This window comes from Miscanthus floridulus, chromosome 2, assembly GCF_019320115.1.
Source record: "Miscanthus floridulus cultivar M001 chromosome 2, ASM1932011v1, whole genome shotgun sequence".
NCBI lineage: Eukaryota > Viridiplantae > Streptophyta > Magnoliopsida > Poales > Poaceae > Miscanthus > Miscanthus floridulus.
The window spans coordinates 44,799,839-44,822,641 of NC_089581.1; the positions used below are offsets into that span (position 1 = coordinate 44,799,839).

The window sequence follows — 22,803 nt, forward strand, 5'->3', positions numbered from 1 at the left end:
GCGCTGGCCGAGCACGACGGAAACTGGCGACGGGCAATGCTGGAGGAGATGAAGGCGATCGAGGAAAACGAGATATGGCAGCTCGTCGATCCACCTCTAGGATGTCGTCCGATCAGCCTGAAGTGGGTGTACAAGGTCAAGAGAGACGAGCTCGGTGCCATTGCCAAGCACAAGGCGCGCCTTGTCGCCCGAGGCTTTGTTCAGCGCGAGGACATCGACTTCGAGGAAGTCTTTGCACTAGTAGCGCACATGGAGTCTGTTTGTTTGCTACTAGCCTTGGCAGCAGTAAAGGACTGGCACGTCCATCACTTGGATGTTAAATCGGCCTTCCTCAACGGTGAGCTGGCGGAGACGGTCTTCGTCAGGCAACCTCCAGGTTTCGCCGTCAAGGGAGAGGAGCACAGGGTGCTCCGACTGCGCAATGCGCTCTACGGGCTGCGGCAGGGCCCACGAGCATGGAACGCCAAGCTTGACGTCACGCTGGACGAGCTTGGGTTCCAGCGGTGCACAACCGAGCACACCCTCTACACACGACGACGAGGGAAGGAGGAGCTCGTCGTCGGCGTGTATCTGGACGACTTGATCATCACCGACGCGCACACGGAGGGCATCAATAGCTTCAAGCACGAGATGGCAGCTCGTTTTCGAATGAGCGATCTTGGCGCACTCTCCTACTACCTCGGCATCGAGGTGAGACAGGGGAAGGAAGAACTCACGCTCGATCAAAGCGCGTATGCCTCGAAGCTGTTGGAGCGGAGCGGCATGGCTGAGTGCAAGCTATGCGTGACTGCAACGGAGGAGCGGCTAAAGCTGACGAAGGCCAGCACCACGGCAAAGGTGGATGCAACACTCTACCAGAGCATCGTCGGCGGTCTGCGCTACCTAGTTCACACGAGGCCGGACATTGCGTTCACCGTGGGCTACGTCAGTCGCTTCATGGAGGATCCCAGAGAGGATCGCTAGGCTGCGGTGAAGCGGCTACTGCGCTACGTCAAGGGGACGGTGGATCATCTTTTCCAAGACAGGCGGGAGTAGGCTGCAGCTCACTGTGTTCAGCGATGCAGACATGGCGGGGGACATCGACGGACGGCGGAGCACCTCTGGAGTATTCGTCTTCCTCGGGTTGGCTCCAATTTCATAGTTGTCGCTGAAACAAAATGTCGTGGCGCTATCTACATGCGAGGCAGAGTACGTAGCGACGGCCACAGCGGCGTGCCAAGTTGCGTGGCTGCGCCGGCTACTGGGCGAGCTGACCAGTGCGAAAGCTCACCCACCAGCATTGATGGTGGACAACCAGCCCGCCATCGCCCTCGCGAAGAATCCGGTTCTGCACGACCGAAGCAAACACATCGACGTGAAGTTCCACTTCCTCAGGGACTATATCGATGGAGGGCAGATCGTCATCGAGTTCGTCGAAACTAGTCAACAACACGCGGACGTCCTCACACGCTCGGACGTCTTCGACTCATGGAGCTGAAGGAGATGATCGGTATGAAGGGGATACAAGGGATAGCAGTAGGATTAGGGAAAGAATTGTTAGATAATCTATTGCTTTATTGTGTAAATACACAGTAAGGGAAGGCAGCGCCGAAAAGACCCCCTGTTGTGGTACTGTAGCCGTTGTAGAGACAGGCGCCGAACGGCTCACCTACCGTACTGTAGCCACATGCAAAGTCAGGCGCAGAAGTCAGTCCTACTGTGTTATCTAGTTACTGTTGCAGCATGAAAGTTGTACTAGGACTAGATGGATAGAGTTGTATATATAATTTGCTACTGCAACTCAACAAAGAGAGTTCAGTTTTGCCATCTCCTATTCAGGGCTCCGGCCAACGCCGGTGCTTGTACTGTGTGTATGCTCTGTTCTCCCTCTTCTTCTACCTCTAGACTAAGCCGGTGATCCTGTGGGCTAACAAGGTACTCGTCGTCGCTAGAATCACACATTCACACAGCAACCAGGTACAATGTCGCCTCTCCAGGAGACCATACCCGTGGCACCATCTCTGATGTTGGGAAGGCTAGGTATGGTCTTGGAGAGCTTCTTTTGCTTGCGTTTGCCGTTGTGAAGATTCATGTGGCCTCTGAGTGAATAGTATGATGGGAAGCTTTTCCTGCATAGCTATGCACCAGTGCTTCCTTCCTCTTGGTGGCATCCCTGAAATGTACAGAGCAAGAATCAAAGAAGTGATGGACATGGTATGGATGCAAGGAGGAAATAAGATCCAGGAACAGAAACGCTACACGGACAAGCATAAATCTTGATTCATGATATGGATGCAAGGAGGAAATAAGATCCAGGAACAGAAACGCTACACGAACAAGCGTAAATCTTGATTCTTGAAACCACTCCTCGCAATAAAGTGGTTATTTGTTGCAGAAATAAATTTGGGAAACCCCTTGTTTTGAAATTGACTACGGTGTGAACTTGCAAAATGCCTTGAATTTTACCCAAAACCTTGAGCTTTTTCCTCCCTTGAGGAAAAGAAAAGGGGATTCCTTTTGGATACAAAAAGAAAAGAAGAAGAGGATATTCAATTGGATTGGTACCAAGAGAGAATAGGCATCATGTTCAGTGAACGACAAAGTGATGAAACCTGAAAATTTCCAATTCACAGTGCTGAACTACAAGTGGGACCAAGATCGATACCATTGCTCAAGCGCAAACACAGGCTGAGCTCAGCACAGCACTGGGTTCCACCCCCACACAGTTCCTATCTGTGGTTTAGTAGGCTCTGCCTGGGACCAACACACTGTTGCCCTCCACTGATCATCCTCTGCAGCACAATGTTATGAGAAATGTCCTGATAATGTGACGTGTGGTTGTTCGAAGTATTTGAGATGATGACAGCTTTTTGCAGGTTCTTTTTTGCTGCAGATTGATGATAAGTTCATCTGTGGAACAAATAAGTGAACCAGAGGACAAGATGAGAGGAATGCTCACAAAAGAATCATGAAGCAAGTGAGCAATTAATCTGTACAGCATATAAAAAACATTAGGAGAATTCGAAATGTGGTTTCCCGAGTGGCTTACTTGTCTATTTAATGTGGTTTGGATTGTATAGTTATGTTTGTTCTTATGAACTGAATGGTAAGATACAGGCAAATGAAGATACAAACACGGAAATTGCTCAAGCACGATCAACAGAAAAGTTGTTTCTATACGTCTATAAAAAAATACCTGGTAACACCCAACTCTGCAGGACTGCAGCTATAATAGTTGGATTTTAGGGAGATATGGTCATTAATATTCCTCACTCTAGCCAACCAATGCAGATAAAAGATCCACTGAGATTCCATGCATAATTGTTAGCAATACTAACTAAAAGAAGGGGTCAACAAGCACATAAATGTAGATACAACAATTGGCATAGTAACACTTCTTACTTGCGAATGCCTGCTGTAACTTATGCATATCATACCTAATATCACGGATCAGCACTCATAATCCCATTTACCTGCCCCTAGGATCCACTGAAATATGTGAGGTTCCTCTTTCTCCCTGGGTAATTTTGTATTTCTGCAAACACCAAAGTACCAAACAGATGATAAAGTGAAGACATAGTATTATCACAAAAAAAATACACAATAATAAAATTAACACAATGCCTAACCTGAATTACCTTTTAAGTAAAATCACATATTCAACATATCTAGAAATGGTTCCATGGATCCCTCAGTGGAGGAACACAACAATGTAAGGCATCACAAGCACTACTCAGAAAAGATACCAATAGTTTTGTACCAACAATACTGGTCAAATGCTCAAATTCCTTTACGTTGCCGAGATTCAGTGGGATTACAATCGCTAGCAGCACTACACACGGGTTCAGGATCTACAGGTAGTAGCTCAACACCTCTAAAAGGCACTTCCTTTCTGCAGTTTCTTATCATGTTCAGCCTTCTAATTGCATCCTCCATCCGTCTTTTAAGATTTTCAAACTGCTTATATGCCGGAACAAGACCCCTTTCTGCTATATCCTCCAGTAGTTCCTCTCCATTCTGCATTCTCCCTGTCGAATACATAGCTCCAGTGAGTGTGATATAGGTAGTAACATTCGGCCAAAGACCCTTAGATTTCATCTCTCCATAAAGATCAAGTGCATCAGAGATATGGTTGTCTTTGCATAAACCAGTAATTAGAACATTAAACATCAACCTTCAATCTACACAACTCCATTAGCCTCTTCAAGTGCAAAGCATCAGCAATCTTGGATTCTTTGCAAAGACTGTGCATTAGAGTAGTGAAAGTAGCAACAGTTGGCACCATTCCTGAACGCATCATACTACTGAAAACTATGACTGCCTCCTCAAGTTTTCCACATCTACAAAGTCCTCTAATAATTGAGCTCTCAGCAACTTCAGCAGGCACAATGCCAATAGCTTTCATTTCTTCTTTTAGCCTGAACGCTCTATCAATCTCACCAACCCGACATTTTGCATTGACCAATGCAATATAGTGTGTATGGTTTGGTTGAAGCCCTACTTGTAACATCTCATGTAAAACTTCATGACTCTGGTCCAAGTAATTTTTTCTGATCAATCCATTTATCATGGCACTAAAAGTTTGACTGCTGGGTGACATATGTAACCACTTCATACAATTGAAAAGTTGTAGTGCATTATGCATCTTGGATTTCTCACTGAAAGCTGTAATCAGTATATCAAAAACTAACCTATCAGGGAAAATGCCTTCTAAGATAATCTTCTCCAAGAACTTAACTGCAATGTCAATCAACCCACACTCAGAAAGACCAAGAATGAGCAAGCGATATGTAACATTGTCTGGCCTGATTCCTTTCCTCACCATATATTTGTACAGATATAAGGACTTTGAAAATTGTCCCCTCTTGACATACCCACGCATAAGTATGTTATAGCTAGCAGAGTTTGGATAAACCTCATTCTGATACATATCGGACATCATCCTTTTTATAGTATTCACGTTTCCACCCTTGAGGTACCCATTCATCACTGAATTATAGGCAATACAATCTGCATACAGGCCTTCCTTGCATATGATCTCCTGGAAAACATAAGAAGCAGCCTTCACTTGGCCTTCATTGATCAACCCATTCAGCAAGCAGGTATATGTAACAGTATCAGGGACTACTCCTTTCTCCAATATCATCTGCAACATGACTAACGCAGGCAAAATCTTACCTTTCCTGCAAAAACCACTGAGAAGAATGGTGTAGGTATGGATATCAGGTAAACAGTTGTTTTTTATCATTTTCTCACATAGATCCAAAGCTTCATCTAGGGTTCCATATTTGCAAATCCCAAGAAGTAGTGCATTGAAAGTTTTCTCATCAATAGCAGAAGGTATGTCAAGAAGACAGAACATAAACTCCTTTGCTTGTACCAAGTGCCCTCCTTGACATAATCCTCTAAGCAAATTCTGATATGTGCAAACATTTAGAGAATGGCCATATCTAACCATATCATCATAAACTGAAAATGCCTCAACTATGTTACCTCTGTGGCAATAACTATCAATTATGCAGTTAAAGGAGACAGAATCAAATGATATATTCATCCTGGACATGTATTGTCTGAAGTGTTCAGCCTCTGTAATCATTCCCTCTCTATAGAAAGCACGTAATAATGCATTATGGATAACTGGATTGGCAACTAGCCCCCTTCGATAAATGTCCACAAAATGCTTTAGTGCTTCCTTGACATACCCTGCCTTACAATAGTAACAAATCAGAGTTGTATATAGCACATCATTAGGTAAAATTCCACTTTTCTGCATCCTTGACAAAATTTCTTTTGTTTCATGCAACTTAGCCATCCTGCACATACCATTGATCAATGCTGAATAAGTGACGACATCTGGATCAATTCCATCCTCAAGCATACTCTTCAAAATTTGTTTAGCATTGGAAATCTCACCCACTTGACAGAAACCATCAATGAGAATAGTACACGTCGTCTTATTGATGATAATACCTCTTGATTTCAGATCTTCCATAAGATCTAGAGCAGGTCCCAACATGGAAACTTTGCAGTAACCGTTCAACAAAGCACTATAAGTTAGTTCACTTGGCAAGACACCAGTAATTTGCATTTCCGACAGAACACTTAGGGCCTCATCAATTCTCCTGTTTTGGCAGTACCCATCAATCATTGTAGTGTAAGTAGCTACACTTGGAACCAAAGTTTGTCTCAGCATATGATTAAAGACATAGCGAGCATGATTTATCTTACCTTCACCAAAAAAACCATGGATCAAAGTATTGTAGGTACATTCATCAGGTGTTAAGTCATCTTTCCTCATTGTTTTGAGCAAAAGGAAAGCACGCGCACTCCTCTTTATTCTACATAATTTATCTATCATGATGTTATAGGTGTATATATCTGCCTGTATACTATCCCTCTCCATATCTTCTAGAACACACAGGGCAGCCTTAAATCTCCCCTTCTTAACACACCAATGTAGTATTGTATTATAAGTGACAGAATTAGATAGGTGACAGCTCTTCATCTTCTGAAGCATATCTTCAGCCTTTCTAAATTCACCATTGGTGCATAGGGAATTCAGAAGAATGTTGCAAGTGGTAACATCCAGAGGAAATTTACGAGCCAAACTCTCTCAAGAACAACCAAACATACTTTGATTCCCCTTCCTCCACAAGTGCCTTAAGGATGGTATTGCAAGCAACAGGTGAAGCCTTAAATCCACAGTCATCCATAAAGAAAACTGCCACAGCTGCGTCTAGCACTTTTCTTTCCTTGACATACGCTTTGACAAGGAGTTCAAAAACGACATGATTGGTGGAATCAAAACGTGAAATGGTCTGCAAGAGGGACGTAAAGATAGCAGTGCAGGAGAAGCCCGTCACAGCAAGATGCCTCAACACTAACATTGCTTGCGAATGCATTTGAGCCTGGATGAGAATTGGAACAGCCATACAGTAAATGTAGGTAATTCGGTCTAAACCTGATCGCTCCACAATAGAACTCAGTATCTTCAAGGCCAGCTTTCCATCAGACTTGCCAAGGCTCCCAAATTTGTAGGCCATGTGATTCAGGGTCTCCCACCACGTCATAGTCTGAATAGTAATTATGCTACTATCAATTCCATGTGCTGAAAGAAAGAACCAAATCAATGAAACAGCGATTTGATACCACCCAGAAAGAAGAATAGCACTCAGGAATCTGATGGGGCTTAGAGTTTGACTTCTAACTTCTAAAGGAAATGCTACTTCAGTCTCTAGGATTGGCATCTGGTACTGGAGTAGCGCACACTATCATATGCAATTTATGTACATTTCTCTGTGGAGATAATCTTGAGTTGAACTGATTGACAAACAGAGAACAACCCTAATCAGAGTTTGACATGTCCATTATTACAGTGATTATTATCAAACACATTAAGGAATCGGTTTGCAACAGATGCTACAAATAGATGATGAGAGGATCAAGATAGAAAACATGTGTGGAATGCACAACCACCAGCATTCTGAAATCTTCAGATTTGCACGATGTAATGAGCGCTTCTAGTAATTGCAGAAAGCATGAAGTCAGGGTAATTCTTATAGGTCTGGGGTTTCCATTTTGCACTAGAAAGATCAACTAAAGTACTAATACCCAATATCTTTCCCCCTAATCCTTAGAATTAACGAGCTACGGAACATAGAAATAACATGCACACAAATTTGCTGACTGACTGTGACTGTTCCTATTTGCTGACACTGGTTGGGCTCAGGCAGTTTGCGTTTTCGCAGAGAATTTTACCTGAGGTGGTGTTGGAGCTAGCAGCGATACGGGGGCGGGCGGGTGGCCTAGCCCAGGAAGGGAGCTGCGAGGAGCAAGCCGCCGCATTGCACTCGACGATCCTGCGGCGATACGAGGAGTGCGCCAGCGACGAGAACGGCCGCCGTGCCATGGTAGCTGAATAGTTAGCGAACTTCTGGCGTTGGCGTGATGAGAAGAGGGGACTCCGGCGCAAAGGCGAGCCTGTCGCACGGCGGGGTGTCGAGCGGCGGCGCTGTGGGAAAGCCGGAGTAGGAGAGGAAAGGGAGTCGAGTGACTTGCGTCTACAAAGCCACGCGCCACATCCACCTTCCAATTTTTGATCCGATGGTCGCCAGCGTTTCAAGGAAATTTAACTATAATCTGCGAATGCAGGATAATGACTGCTCCGGCGTCTCTATGTCCGGACGAACCAACCCGCTCGCGTCGTTCACCTAAGCCCCGCTGCTCCTTCCATCAGGTCTACTACGCGGCGAAAGATCCGGTGATGATAAGCAGCATGTTCGGCAGGCGGTAAACGAAGGTGGATTATTTATTGTTCGCTGGTTTGGTGTGTGTCGTAAAACCGACCAATTTATAAGAGTACAAGTACAATGGCAGCCTGCAAGCGGTCGCACTGTCATACTTGATCGAACCCATATAAACCCGGTAGTCCGTCGAGTACCACCAGTGGCGGATCTATGATTGGGACAAAGGAGGGGCTGAACAAAGAAGATTTAGGACTAAAGCTAAAAATTAAAGGTGAATTCACACTAAGCTACAGTATTAATGAAGGATTAAGGCAGCTTAGGGGGGCTGTAGCCCCGGCAGCCCCCCCCTTTAGATCCGCCACTGAGTACCACGACGTGTCTCGATAAACGATTTACAACAACCAAGATCGTACATGATTCAACATACATGTTACATATTACATAAAGTTCACAGATACATTTCATCATCAGAGTATGAATAACAGTTATTACAAACCGAGTTTGATAGATAAAGCGGAAGCAATTAAGTTCGAAAATAAAGTTTCCAACATAGTTTGATACAGTGCCAAGTAGGATCACGGTCCACAAAAGCAAAGATAGGGATTAATAAAGAAGCCTGCCCAAGGCTCACTCCTCATCCACGGCGGGATAGAAGCAACTCTTGCAATAACCATGATACACAGTGCCATCTGCAACAATGGAAAATAAAACCCTGAGTACGAGAAGGTACTCAGCTAGACTTACCCGTCATAAACCAGAAATAAAATAACTCTAAGGATTATGCAATGCTGTACAAGTGGAGATAACTCGACAACATTTTGCATAAAAACAATTGACTTAGTTGTACCATTACGATTTCTTTATCAAGTTAATTATAACTATCCATTTCTAGATTAGCAGCTATCCTGTGCCAAACATGTGGTATATCAATTTAGAAGCATACAATAGTAACCATAGCAGGTATTGTAATTCCATATTCATCCGAACCATCATGTTCCATAACACAGTTACTACGATGTTGGGACTAGCCAAGTTTCTCACTATCCGGAAGAGACGGCTATTCGAATCGATTTCAACCAGCTGGGAATTTATTCCTAACATAAACCCAGGCATACCGCGCGAAGGCAGCCTTAGGTCACATTTGGTACAACTCAGATCTACATTTCGCGGGTCCGTACCGCGCCACACAATCTGGGACACCAGATGCTAGGATGTTCAGGCCTAGTCTGCCCTTGGACTCAGTCTGATCGCCCCCCGCAAGGAGCGCACAACAAAACGGGTCCCGGCCTGAGTTGAATTACTCGGCTTCGGGGTCGGAACGAGTTATCCGGCCAGCTAAGTGAGAGGCATGCGTTCAATCTTGTCAGAAGCGCCAACAACGGTACGGTCCTTAATCGACACAGACGATGATAGATCCACACCCAAGACCTCCATGTCTTGTTGCTTCTCTATCGACATCCCGCCCAGTCTCGATTTTCTTTTACCCCATGGTTCTGTTCCACGATAGCAATATAGTCAACCGTGCTCCGGTATCCACCTATATCTCGCAGGTGACAGGACATCACTCGACTTCTACCGGTCTAAGCATGGCTAAGCATATATTCGATCCTGGACCTATACCGGTTAAAGGTGTAATATCTGGACAAGGAATGTATATGCATCAAGTGGTTCCATTCAACTCTTATAACCTAATGCATCAATCATAAGTACTTAAGTTATTTCAGCAACGTTATTTCTTCCTCCGATCTGGTCCCCTTCCTCTACCTCGTCGAATTCCAGCAACGTTATTTCTTCCTCCAATCCTAGATGCATGAATATGACATAAGATATAGCGAATGCATATATGTTAACAAGTGCATCATGTTCTACTGAGTAGGTGCATATCTCTTCTTGATTATGTAAATAATTACTTCGACAATGCATCTACTACTTCACAAACAACAGCTACTTATTTTACTCATAACTGGAGTTCTAATTATCCAAATGCAGTGATCTTAGACTTTCTGGAAAGCTTATAAAATTACCCACAACTTTGTTATTAACTATTTTTACAGCAAACATAAATTTTTAACATGCAACTTATCAAACTCCAGAATCTGTACGGAAACTATTCTAATTTGCATTACAATGTAACAATACTTCTACTTCATGTAATCATTCATAGTTTGACAACACAAAGTCTACCACCAGTTTAAGCACACCAAATACACTCAAGAAAATATAATGGTGAAGCCCAAACTATTTCTTTAAATGCCTTTATCATTTTATTTAGATACATAGGTTAAATAATAAATATATATCAAATGTGCATAATAAATTCTTAAAAATTTACAGTGCCTTACTAATGCTACCAAAAGACTACTGTAAAAGTTTCATGCCATTTTATTCAGTAAAACACTATATACAAAAAAGACAAAGCATAAAGGCTTAAAATAGCATAAATAGAAAACCTTAGTGAAAAGTGTCAAGCAACAGATTTTCTATTTTTCTTAGCATCCTTATGGTACTAGGATTACCCCCAACAAATTTCATGAATTTTGGATTCATAATTAATTTATAAAAAATCATACAAGGATTAACTATTTATAAAAGAAAAATCTATAACTATAAATCTACACATGCACTGATCCTCAAATTTTTACCAAAGCTCATACATGACAAGAATAGCTTACCACAAAAATTTCATAATTTTTGGAGCACAGGAACTCAAGATATAAAATAAACAAATTTGCATGCATTCAAAAACACATTTCAAACTTCCATTTAAATCTTCCAAAAATTCTACTATAAGTGTCAAGACTATATTTTTCCTAAATACTACACTTCCTAAGGAACATAACCAAATTTATTTCATAATTTTTGAAGCTACCAAATTAGAGATCTAAAAATTACAAAACACACACAAATCTAGAATATTTGAACTATCCTATACTCTCACTACCGCTGACTGGTGGGACCCGCTGGTCAGAGGACCCACGCGTCAGTGAGACAAGAATAGAGTCGCTACGCTGCGCGATGGTGGTGCGGCCAAAGCTCGCCGACGGTGAACTTGCCGGCGGTGACATCATTCCGAAGGTGATCTACTCAACCTCGCGCACACGTTGCACTACTTGGTGGGACCTCTCGTCGGAGCTAGCGACTACGGCGGCGTCAATGGCGGCATGGAGGTGCGGGTCGACGACGTTATGCTGATGGAAGCCACGACGACTCAATCAAACACGCCTACACGCATCGACACACGACTACGGAGCTATTTCACTGGCTATCGTTGCTAGAAGTGGTCGGAGATGTCCCGACCACGGCGTCGTGGCGCGACGGCGAACTCCGGCGAGGCTGTGTGCGGGGCTGGAGCTTACCAAGCACCGGCAGCGGGCACGGGTGGATACGGTGGGTTGTTGGGGAGCTGGTTGAGGGGTTGCGGTGGCAATTGAGTAGCTAGATGCGGCTTGTGCCGTCAACGACGATGGTGGCGCTGCGGTGCTGCTGCTGTGCTTGCGGTTGCTGCGGACGGCGAAGGAGGAGACCGAGGCGAGTCGACTAGAGAGCATGGCTAAGTGTGGGTGGGTGCGGGCGATGTTAAGGCGCGCACTGGCCTGCCCTGGCCACACGTGGCGAGGCTTCAGCGACGCGCGGCGCTTGCTGGCCAACACGCGGCGGCTCGGCTCTGAGCCGGTCGGCCACTGAACCAGAGTTCAGTTTGTCAGTTAACCCCAAAGTCAAGTCTGACAGCGAGTTTACACGGCGATTAAACTGTCAAACCGTAGCTCCTTAGCGTAAATGATCTACATGACTTATGTAGTCCTATGTACCAGCTACATCTTTTGTTAAGAGATCATGCTCTAATTCACAACCAACACTGAGTAATGTCATCCCCAATGTCAGCCTATCAGTCTGTCAATGAACAATGACTTAGAAAAATTTCATAAGTGTTGAAATGTTTGTTTTGATGATTCTTGTGATCCAATTTCAACTATGTTAGGAGCTGAATCATTCAATGACCCAAAAATAAAAGTTGTTTCTTATCTCAAATACTACAACTTTGCTTTAGTGACCACCTCCATGCAAGGTCTCTAACACCTAGTTCAAACTTGGTCAAACATGTCACATTTAAATGTTGATACACTTCAAACTATGGCTTAATTACCTATTTACCCTTAACCATGAACATCAAAGTTGCTCATAATGATACTCTAAACATGTTTAAGCAAATTGTAAGGTCACACAATCATTTCATGTATTAGTCACTCATAGAGCTATTTAGTGTAATCACATGAAACATGACTTAAGGGCTTGATCATGGGAAGTGACATTCATGAACCATGTTCCATTTGCTAACCTAAGTATTGCCAATATATTTTTGTGACTCATATCAACCATCTACATGTATACACTCATGATCATATGCATAGACACATGGAGACATGAAATAATGAGAAAGTTGCATATGTTCAAGGAAACATGCGATAACAAGCAAATGTTGCAGATGTTTCAATCTAATGTTTCAATTGTAAATGCTTGTTTATGAATGCTTGATGCTCATGCTCATGTTATGCAAGTCAAGTTATGCAAGGCTAACACCCGAGGTGTTACAGCCCCTCCCCCTTATAAAAATCTCATCCCGAGATTTGCAAGACCTACCATTCTTGGAAAAAGGCAGGATAAACTTCTCGTAAATAATCTTCTCTTTCCCATGTAGCATCTTGTTCACTATGATTGTTCCACACCACCTTATAGAACTTAATAATCTTACTCTGTGTTACTCTTTCCATCTCTTCTAATACTCGAATTAGCTTTTCCTCATAGGTCAAATCCGATTGAAGCTGCACGTTGGTGGGTGCAATAGCTTCTTCAGGTACTCGAAGACATTTCTTCAACTGAGAAACATGGAAGACATCAAATATTGCACTCATCTCTGGTGGAAGTTGTAACTTATACGCAACATTTCCTTTCTGTTCCAAAATCTTGTATGGCCCTACATATCTTGGTGAAAGCTTCTTTTTCATCCCAAATCTCTTCACACCTTTCATGGGCGATACTTTCAAGTATACATAGTCACCCACTTCAAAAGTTAGTGGTCTTCTTCTTCTATCAGCATAACTCTTTTGTCTTGACTGAGCTACCTTCATATGTTGTTGGATGACACGTACTTACTCTTCAGCTTCATTGACAAAGTCAATACCAAAGTATCTCCTTTCATCGGGCTCAATCCAATTCAATGGAGTTCTACATTTTCTGCCACATAATGCTTCAAATGGAGCCATCTTGATACTCGCTTGATAACTGTTGTTATAGGAGAACTCAGCTAAAGGTAACCATTTCTCCCATGAACCTTTTGAAGATATAACACAAGCTCTAAGCAAATCTTCTAGGATTTGGTTCACTCGCTCCGTCTGTCCTAAAGTTTGCGAATGGTATGCCGAACTTCTTATTAGCTTGGTTCCCAAGGTCTGGTGTAAGTGCTCCTAGAAACGAGCTATGAACTATGGTCCTCGATCTGAGATTATAGTCCTAGGTACTCCATGTAGTCTCACGATCTGGGAAACATATATCTCAGCGTATTTCCCAACTATATACCTTGTGTTCACGGGTATAAAATGTGCTGACTTGGTGAGACGATCAACAATAACCCATATTGAATCGTGACCTTGTGGTGTCATTGGAAGGCCTGTGATAAAGTCCATGCTGATTTCCTCCCATTTCCAACCTGGAATAGGCAATGGCTGAAGTAATCCGGTGGATTTCATATGAACAGCTTTTACTCTACTACAGTTATCACACCTAGCGACATAGGCTGCGATCTCTTTCTTCATCTTAGTCCACCAAAAATGGGTTTTCAAATCTTGATACATCTTACTACTACCCGGATGGATAGACAATTTGGACGAGTGAGCTTTATCTAAAATTTGGTTCCTCAGCTCACGGTCTTTTGGTACCACAAGTCGGTCCTCAAACCATAAAACACCTCTTTCGTCCAATCTGAAAGGCTTGGTCTCTTGCTCTTGCATTTTTCTTTTGATGTGACTTATTCCTATATCTGTCTACTGCAGCTCTATGATTTTGCTCTCAAGTGAACAACTGATCGTGATATTGTGTAGTACAGCAGGATGTAACAAGTTGAATCCATCTTCCAATAATGCTTCTATAGTGTTGCAATGAGACTTTCGACTGAGTGCATCTGCTACTACATTAGCTTTTCCCGGATGGTAGTGCACTTCTAAATTATAGTCCTTAATCAATTCTAACCATCTTCGTTGTCTCATGTTCAGCTCTGGTTGGGTAAAGATATACTTGAGACTTTTGTGGTCAGTATATATATGACATACATTGCCCAACAAATAATGTCTCCATATCTTTAATGCATGAACAACTGCTGCAAGTTCTAAATCATGTGTAGGGTAGTTGACTTCATGCTTTCTCAATTGCCGAGAAGCATATGCAATAACTCTTTCTTCTTGCATGAGCACACATCCCAAACCTATTCCCGATGCATCACAAAATACATCGAAAGGCTTTTTAATGTCTGGTTGTGCTAGCACAGGTGCTGTAGTCAACAAAGTTCTGAGGGTGTGAAAAGCTGCTTCACATTCTGGTGTCCATTTGTACTTCTCATCCTTCTGAAGTAGTCTGGTCATAGGCTTAGCTATCTTTGAAAAATCTGGAATAAAACGATGATAATACCCTGCTAACCCTAGAAAACTCCGAACTTCATGAACCGAAGTTGGGGCTTTCCAATCCATGACCTCTTGTACTTTTGATGGGTCTACAGAGATTCCATCCCTTGATAAGATGTGACCTAAGAAAGGTACTTTGCTCAACCAAAATTCACACTTGCTAAATTTCGCATATAGCTTATGCTCCCTTAATCTGGATAAAACAATCCTCAGATGCTCTTCATGATTTGACTCATTTTCTGAATAAATCAATATATCATCGATAAACACGACCATGAACTTGTCGAGCTCAGGCATGAATACCGAGTTCATCAGGTACATGAAGTAGGCTAGAGCATTTGTTAGTCCGAAAGACAACCAAATACTCATATAAGCCATACCTAGTAGAGAAAGCAGTTTTAGGTATGTCCTCCGGTCTGATCTTTATTTGATGGTAGCCTGATCTCAAATCAATTTTGGAGAACACCTTTGCCTTCGCTAGCTGATCAAACAAGATGTCGATGCGGGGCAATGGATATTTATTCTTGATGGTCACAGCATTGAGTGGTCTGTAATCTACACACATTCTTAGTGACTTGTCCTTCTTTTTCACAAACAAGGCTGGACATCCCCACAGAGATGAACTAGGTTGGATAAGACCCTTGTCCAATAGATCTTGCAATTGAACCTTAAGTTCCACTAACTCATTAGGTGGCATTCTATAGGGCCTTCTGGATATGGGTGCCATACCGGGCACTAACTCGATCTTAAATTCCACATCCCTATCAGGTGGTAAACCTGATAATTCCTCTAGAAATACATCCAGAAACTCACAAACCACTAGGATATCACAAAGTGTGGTGGTTTGGATAGCACAAGCTAAATGTTGGAGTTCAAAATTGCAGGAGAGTTGTACTAGAAAAGCATTCCCTCCCATGGGTTCTCTCAATATAATAGTATGGGTGCTAGTGTCAATAAGAATACCATGATGCTTCATCCAATTCATGCCTAAGATTACACTTATCGATAACCCGGGCAATATTATCAAATCCATTGTGTACTCCCTCCCTTGTATAGAGATGAGTACATTTTTGACTATCTTTTTGGTAGTAATAGTACCCCCTGCTGAACTTATGTTATAACCCCCTTTGCTTACTTCAATTATTTCTTGATCATGTCTAGATGCAAATGCTTGACTCATAAATGAATGAGAAGCTCCCGAATCAAATAAAACAACAGCGGGATGCTTGTTGACGAGAAACATACCAGTCGTGACAACTTCTCCAGCGGACACTTCCTCAACAGCGGTATAATGCACGTATCCCGAACGTGCCCTTGCGTTTGCCTGCCTCTGATTGTTCTGATTTGGGTTGCCATTCTTCTTGGGGTGGGGGCATTCCTTGGCCCAATGACCCATTTGGTTGCAGTTGAAGCATGGCTGATTATTCCGAGGTCCTGTGGAGCTCCCCTGACTGTCAGTCCCTTTTGGTAAGGCAATAGTGAACGCCTTACAGAATGGTTTCTGAGGTCTGCCGTTCTGAGCCTTAGGTGGTGGAGGCCTAAACTTGGGTGTAGGTGGACGGAATTGTGGCCTAGCTGTGATAGGTGCTTTTGACTATGAAGATCTGGAGGCACCTGCCTCATATGCCCTCTTGCGACCCTTAGCAACGACATGCATGTTATTGTGGTTTTCTTGGGTCAAGGCATCACTAATAAACTCATTGTACATGGCACACCTAGAATTGGCCATGGTCTTCATCAGTTTGGTACCCAGACCCCGCTTGAAACTCTCTATCTTTTTCTCCTCGGTATCCACAAAACCTGGAGCGTATCTGGACAGGTTGTTGAATGCATGCATATATTCTATGAGGGTCTTCGTTCCTTGAGTGAGCCTCATAAATTCAGCCGCTTTCATGCGCATCAGGCCCGGGGGAATATGATGTCCCCTAAAAGCCAGCTTGAACTGTTCCCAGGTCACTCGCGCATTAGTAGGCAAAGACGATAGGAAATGTGTCCACCAGATCCCTGCTGGTCCTTGCAGCTGATGAGAAGCATACTCAGTTTTCAGATGCTCTGTGACCCTTAGTAGACGAAACTTTTGCTCAATGGTATTGAGCCACTCGTCAGTCTGTAGTGGTTCCTCAGCCACCTTGAAGATTGGAGGCTTCGTATCCAGAAATTCCTTGAATATACTATGCTGATTTGGCTTGGCCCCTGGTTGATGTGGGTGGCCACGAGCGGTGTTTTGCGCGATGAGGCGTAGAGCTTCTTCCATTGTCCTTTGGCTCCCCAAGAACTAGGTAAAGAACTCCTGAGCGGACAGCAGCGGTGGTGGTGGTAAGTCATCATTATTGCCATCCTGGCTGCCACCAGCTCCAGCACAGGTGCGCATCATCTGCGATGTTGCAACAATAAGCGATTATCGGTTGATGCCACAAGATTGCAGATGAATCATAATCATGCCAAACTGAAATTACTGTAGAAAACTCTCAAATTCACAATAAAAATAGAGGCATAACAATTCATTCTCGCAACATGACATCACCAATTTGATCGCTCATTGGACTCGTAGCATGTTAATATCCAAATCATGAGCTCAGATAGCTCAACTGGAATTAGGGTTTTAACCGGACGTGCGATAGTCATGCAAATAACAATTTTACCTGATAGTTTGAATTACCAATACCAATTCCTAACTATAGGTCCATTCCAAATCCAATGATGATATATTAGGCACTTATACTAAATATTACATGGTCTAATCCTCGTCATGATCACTATCGAGGTTAGAAATAGGACCATCTCCTTCCTCCGGCTCCACCTCTTCCTCTTCCGATTCTGCTTTCCCCTCCTGCCAGAACGGCGGTTGTGTGCGGGCTGGTATAGTGAGCCGCACCTCATACCATGGCTGTCCTTCTAGGTACTCATCAATCCAATGATAAAAGGGGCAGTTCATGGTACCCCACAAAGTGCAGAACTCTCCACAAAAGGGTAGGTGTTCCGAAACATTCAGGAAATTCTCACTCCCAACGGTTGCTGCCATCTGTACCATCAACATGTACTCTTGGTGAGACAAGGCCATAATGGATAAGGGTTACATAACCGAGTAAGAATTTTATAAGGGGAGGAACAATGTAATTATGTGAATGATAATTATCATGATGCATGCTCGTTCCATACGTCCTCACAAACTTAGGAAAAATTTGTTTCTAACGGTAGACACGGTGGCATACATATGTTCTCTCATATATAGCGTAAGTAGTCGAGCTACACGTTTTGTTGTTAGTGTACCTGCATAAGAATTTCATTTCAGCCCAAACCCATAATGAAATATGTAGAATGTAAATTTAAATACTTCCATATACGTATACCCATACATATACTTCTGTATCAAGCTACCCGATAATAATTTAAACCCACAATTAAATACGTACCATATACACATGCAAGCATACATACATAGCCATACCAAAGCTAACTCTCCCCGACCGCACGCCCACATCTTGCGGTCATACACTCATCATCTTACCTTGGTGTAGAGGCAGTTGATCCATATATTACCATTCAAGTGAATGGCATCCATACTATAGCACACCGTATGGACGACGAATTAAAAATCCCCATGTTAGTACTTAAATAGCCACCTAATAGTCCTTAATTTGGGCATAAGGAAAGTGATCATTGGCACACTTTAGATTTCAAATACCTATTAATATAACTATTAGTTGCTAGAGAAGGGTTTTTGGAAAACAAAAACTTTTGTTTTAAATACACTTGTGACAATTAACGTTGAATCTTGCTCTGATGCCAGCTGTCGTAGAACCGACCAATTTATAAGAGTATAAGTACAATGGCAGCCCGCAAGCGGTCGCACTGTCATACTTGAACCCATATAAACCCGGTAGTCTGTCGAGTACCACGACGTGTCTCGATAAACGATTTACAACAACCAAGATCGTACATGATTCAACATACATGTTACATATTACATAAAGTTCACAGATACATTTCATCATCAGAGTATGAATAACAGTTATTATAAACCGAGTTTGATAGATAAAGCGGAAGCAATTAAGTTCGAAAATAAAGTTTCCAACATAGTTTGATACAGTGCCAAGTAGGATCACGGTCCACAAAAGCAAAGATAGGGATTAATAAAGAAGCCTACCCAAGGCTCACTCCTCATCCACGGCGGGATAGAAGCAACTCTTGCAATAACCATGATACACAGTGCCATCTACAACAATGGAAAATAAAACCCTGAGTACGAGAAGGTACTCAGCTAGACTTACCCGTCATAAACCAGAAATAAAATGACTCCAAGGATTATGCAAGGCTGTACAAGTGGAGATAACTCGACAACATTTTGCATAAAAGCAATTGACTTAGTTGTACCATTACGATTTCTTTATCAAGTTAATTATAACTATCCATTTCTAGATTAGCAACTATCCTATGCCAAACATGTGGTATATCAATTTAGAAGCATACAATAGTAACCATAGCAGGTATTGTAATTCCATATTCATCCGAACCATCATGTTCCATAACACAGTTACTACGATGTTGGGACTAGCCAAGTTTCTCACTATCCGGGAGAGACGGCGATTCGAATCGATTTCAACCAGCGGGGAATTTATTCCTAACACAAACCTAGGCATACCGCACGAAGGCAGCCTTAGGTCACATTTGGTACAACTCAGGTCTACATTTCACGAGTCCGTACTGCGCCGCACAATCTGGGACACCAGATGCCAGGATGTTCAGGCCTAGCCTGCCCTTGGACTCAGTCTGATCGCCCCCCGCAAGGAGCGCACAACAAAACAGGTCCCGGCCTGAGTTGAATTACTTGGCTTCGTGGTCGGAACGAGTTATCTGGCCAGCTAAGTGAGAGGCATGCGTTCAATCTTGTCAGAAGCGCCAACAATGGTACGGTCCTTAATCGACACAGACGGGGATAGATCCACACCCAAGACCTCCATGTCTTGTTACTTCTCTATCGACATCCTGCCCGGTCTCGATTTTCTTTTACCCCATGGTTCTGTTCTACGATAGCAATATAGCCAACCGTGCTCCGGTATCCACCTATATCTCGTAGGTGACACGACATCACCCGACTTCTACCGGTCTAAGCATGGCTAAGCATATATTCGATCCTGGACCTATACTGGTTAAAGGTGTAATATCTGGACAAGGAATGTATATGCATTAAGTGGTTCCATTCAACTCTTATAACCTAATGCATCAATCATAAATACTTAAGTAATCATTTGTAAAATACTGGGAGACTTAGAATGCTCCGGGGCTTGCCTCGCAGAAAGGAAGTGGGGTGATGGTTAGGACACTCCGGAAGCTCTTCTGGATTCTGCTCCACGCCTTCGGGAGCTGCGACTTGAGGATTCTCCGGCTGGTCCCCTTCCTCTATCTCGTCGAATTCCAGCAATGTTATTTCTTCCTCCGATCCTAGATGCATGAATATGGCATAAGATATTGCGAATGCATATATGTTAACAAGTGCATCATGTTCTACTGAGTAGGTGCATATCTCTTCTTGATTATGTAAATAATTACTTCGACAATGCATCTACTACTTCACAAATAGCAGCTACTTATTTTACTCAGAACTGGAATTCTAATTATCCAAATGCAGTGATCTTAGACTTTCTGGAAAGCTTATAAAATTACCCACAACTTTGTTATTAACCATTTTTACAGCAAACATCATTTTTAACATGCAACTTATCAAACTCCAGAATCTGTCCGAAAACTATTCTAATTCGCATTACAATGTAACAATACTTCTACTTCATGTAATCATTCATAGTTTGACAACACAAAGTCTACCACCAGTTTAAGCACACCAAATATACTCAAGAAAATATAATGGTGAAGCCCAAACTATTTCTTTAAATGCCTTTATCATTTTATTTAGATACATAGGTTAAATAATAAATATATATCAAATGCGCATAATAAATTCTTAAAAATTTACAATGCCTTACTAATGCTACCAAAAGACTACTGTAAAAGTTTCATGCAATTTTATTTAGTAAAACACTCTATACAAAAAAGACAAAGCATAAAGGCTTAAAATAGCATAAATAGAAAACCTTAGTGAAAAGTGTCAAGCAACAGATTTCCTATTTTTCTTAGCATCCTTATGGTACTAGGATTACCCCCAACAAATTTCATGAATTTTTGAGTCATAATTAATTTATAAAAATTCATACAAGGATTAACTATTTATAAAAGACAAATCTATAACTATAAATCTACACATGCACTGATCCTCAAATTTTTACCAGAGCTCATACATGACAAGAATAGCTTACCACAAAAATTTCATAATTTTTGGAGCACAGGAACTCTAGATATAAAATAAACAAATTTGCATGCATTCAAAAACACATTTCAAACTTCCATTTAAATCTTCCAAAAATTCTACTGTATGTGTCAAGACTATATTTTTCCTAAATACTACACTTCCTAAGGAACATAACCAAATTTATTTCATAATTTTTGAAGCTACCAAATTGGAGATCTAAAAATTACAAAACACACACAAATCTAGAATATTTGAACTATCCTATACTCTCACTGCCGCTGACTGGTGGGACCCGCTGGTCAGAGGACCCACGCGTCAGTGAGACAAGAACAGAGTTGCTACGCTGCGCGATGGTGGCGCGGCCAAAGCTCACCGACGGCGAACTTGCCGGCGGTGACATCATTCCGAGGTGATCTACTCGACCTCGCGCACACGTTGCACTACTTGGTGGGACCTCTCGTCGGAGCTAGCGACTACGGCGGTGTCAATGGCGGTGCGGAGGTGTGGGTCGACAGCGTTACGCCGGTGGAAGCCACGACGACTCAATCAAACATGCGTACACGCATCGACACACGACTATGGAGCTATTGCACTCGCTATCGTTGCTAGAAGTGGTCGGAGATGTCCCGGCCACGGCGTCGTGGCACGGCGGCGAACTCCAGCGAGGCTGTGTGCGGGGCTGGAGCTTACCGTGCTCCGGCAGCGGGCACGGGTGGATACGGTGGGTTGCTGGGGAGCTGGTTGAGGGGTTGCGGTGGCGATTTAGTAGCTAGGTGCGGCTTGTGCCGTCAACGACGACGGCGGCGCTGCGGTGCTGCAGCTGTGCTTGCGGTTGCTGCGGACGGCGAAGGAGGAGACCGAGGCGAGTCGACAGGAGAGCGTGGCTGAGTGCGGGTGGGTGCAGGCGATGTTAAGGCGCGCACTGGCCTACCCTGGCCACACGCGGCGAGGCTCCGGCGACGCGTGGCGCTTGCTGGCCAACACGCGGCGGCTCAGCTCTGAGCCGGTTGGCCACTGAACCAGAGTTCAGTTCGTCAGTTAACCCCGAAGTCGAGTCTGACAGCGAGTTTACACGGCAATTAAACTGTCAAACCGTAGCTCCTTAGCGTAAATGATCTACACGACTTGTGTAGTCCTATGTACCAGCTACAACTTTTGTTAAAGGATCATGCTCTAATTCGCAACCAACACTAAGTAATGTCATCCCCAATGTCAGCCTGTCAGTCTGTCAATGAACAATGACTTAGAAAAATTTCATAAGTGTTGAAATGTTTGTTTTGATGATTCTTGTGATCCAATTTCAACTATGTTAGGAGCTGAATCATTCAATGACCCAAAAATAAAAGTTGTTTCTTATCTCAAATACTACAACTTTGCTTTAGTGACCACCTCCATGCAAGGTCTCTAACACCTAGTTCAAACTTGGTCAAACATGTCACATTTAAATGTTGATACACTTCAAACTATGGCTTAATGACCTATTTACCCTTAACCATGAATATCAAAGTTGTTCATAATGATACTCTAAACATGTTTAAGCAAATTGCAAGGTCACACAATCATTTCATGTATTAGTCACTCATAGAGCTATTTAGTGTAATCA

The 22,803-nt window shown here is 42.9% G+C and overlaps 1 pseudogene; it reads right to left on the reverse strand.

Annotated features, from left to right (window-relative positions):
• Window positions 1-1,657: 1,657 nt before the first annotated feature.
• On the reverse strand, window positions 1,658-8,034 carry LOC136538654 (pentatricopeptide repeat-containing protein At5g55840-like; annotated as a pseudogene).
• Window positions 8,035-22,803: the final 14,769 nt, after the last annotated feature.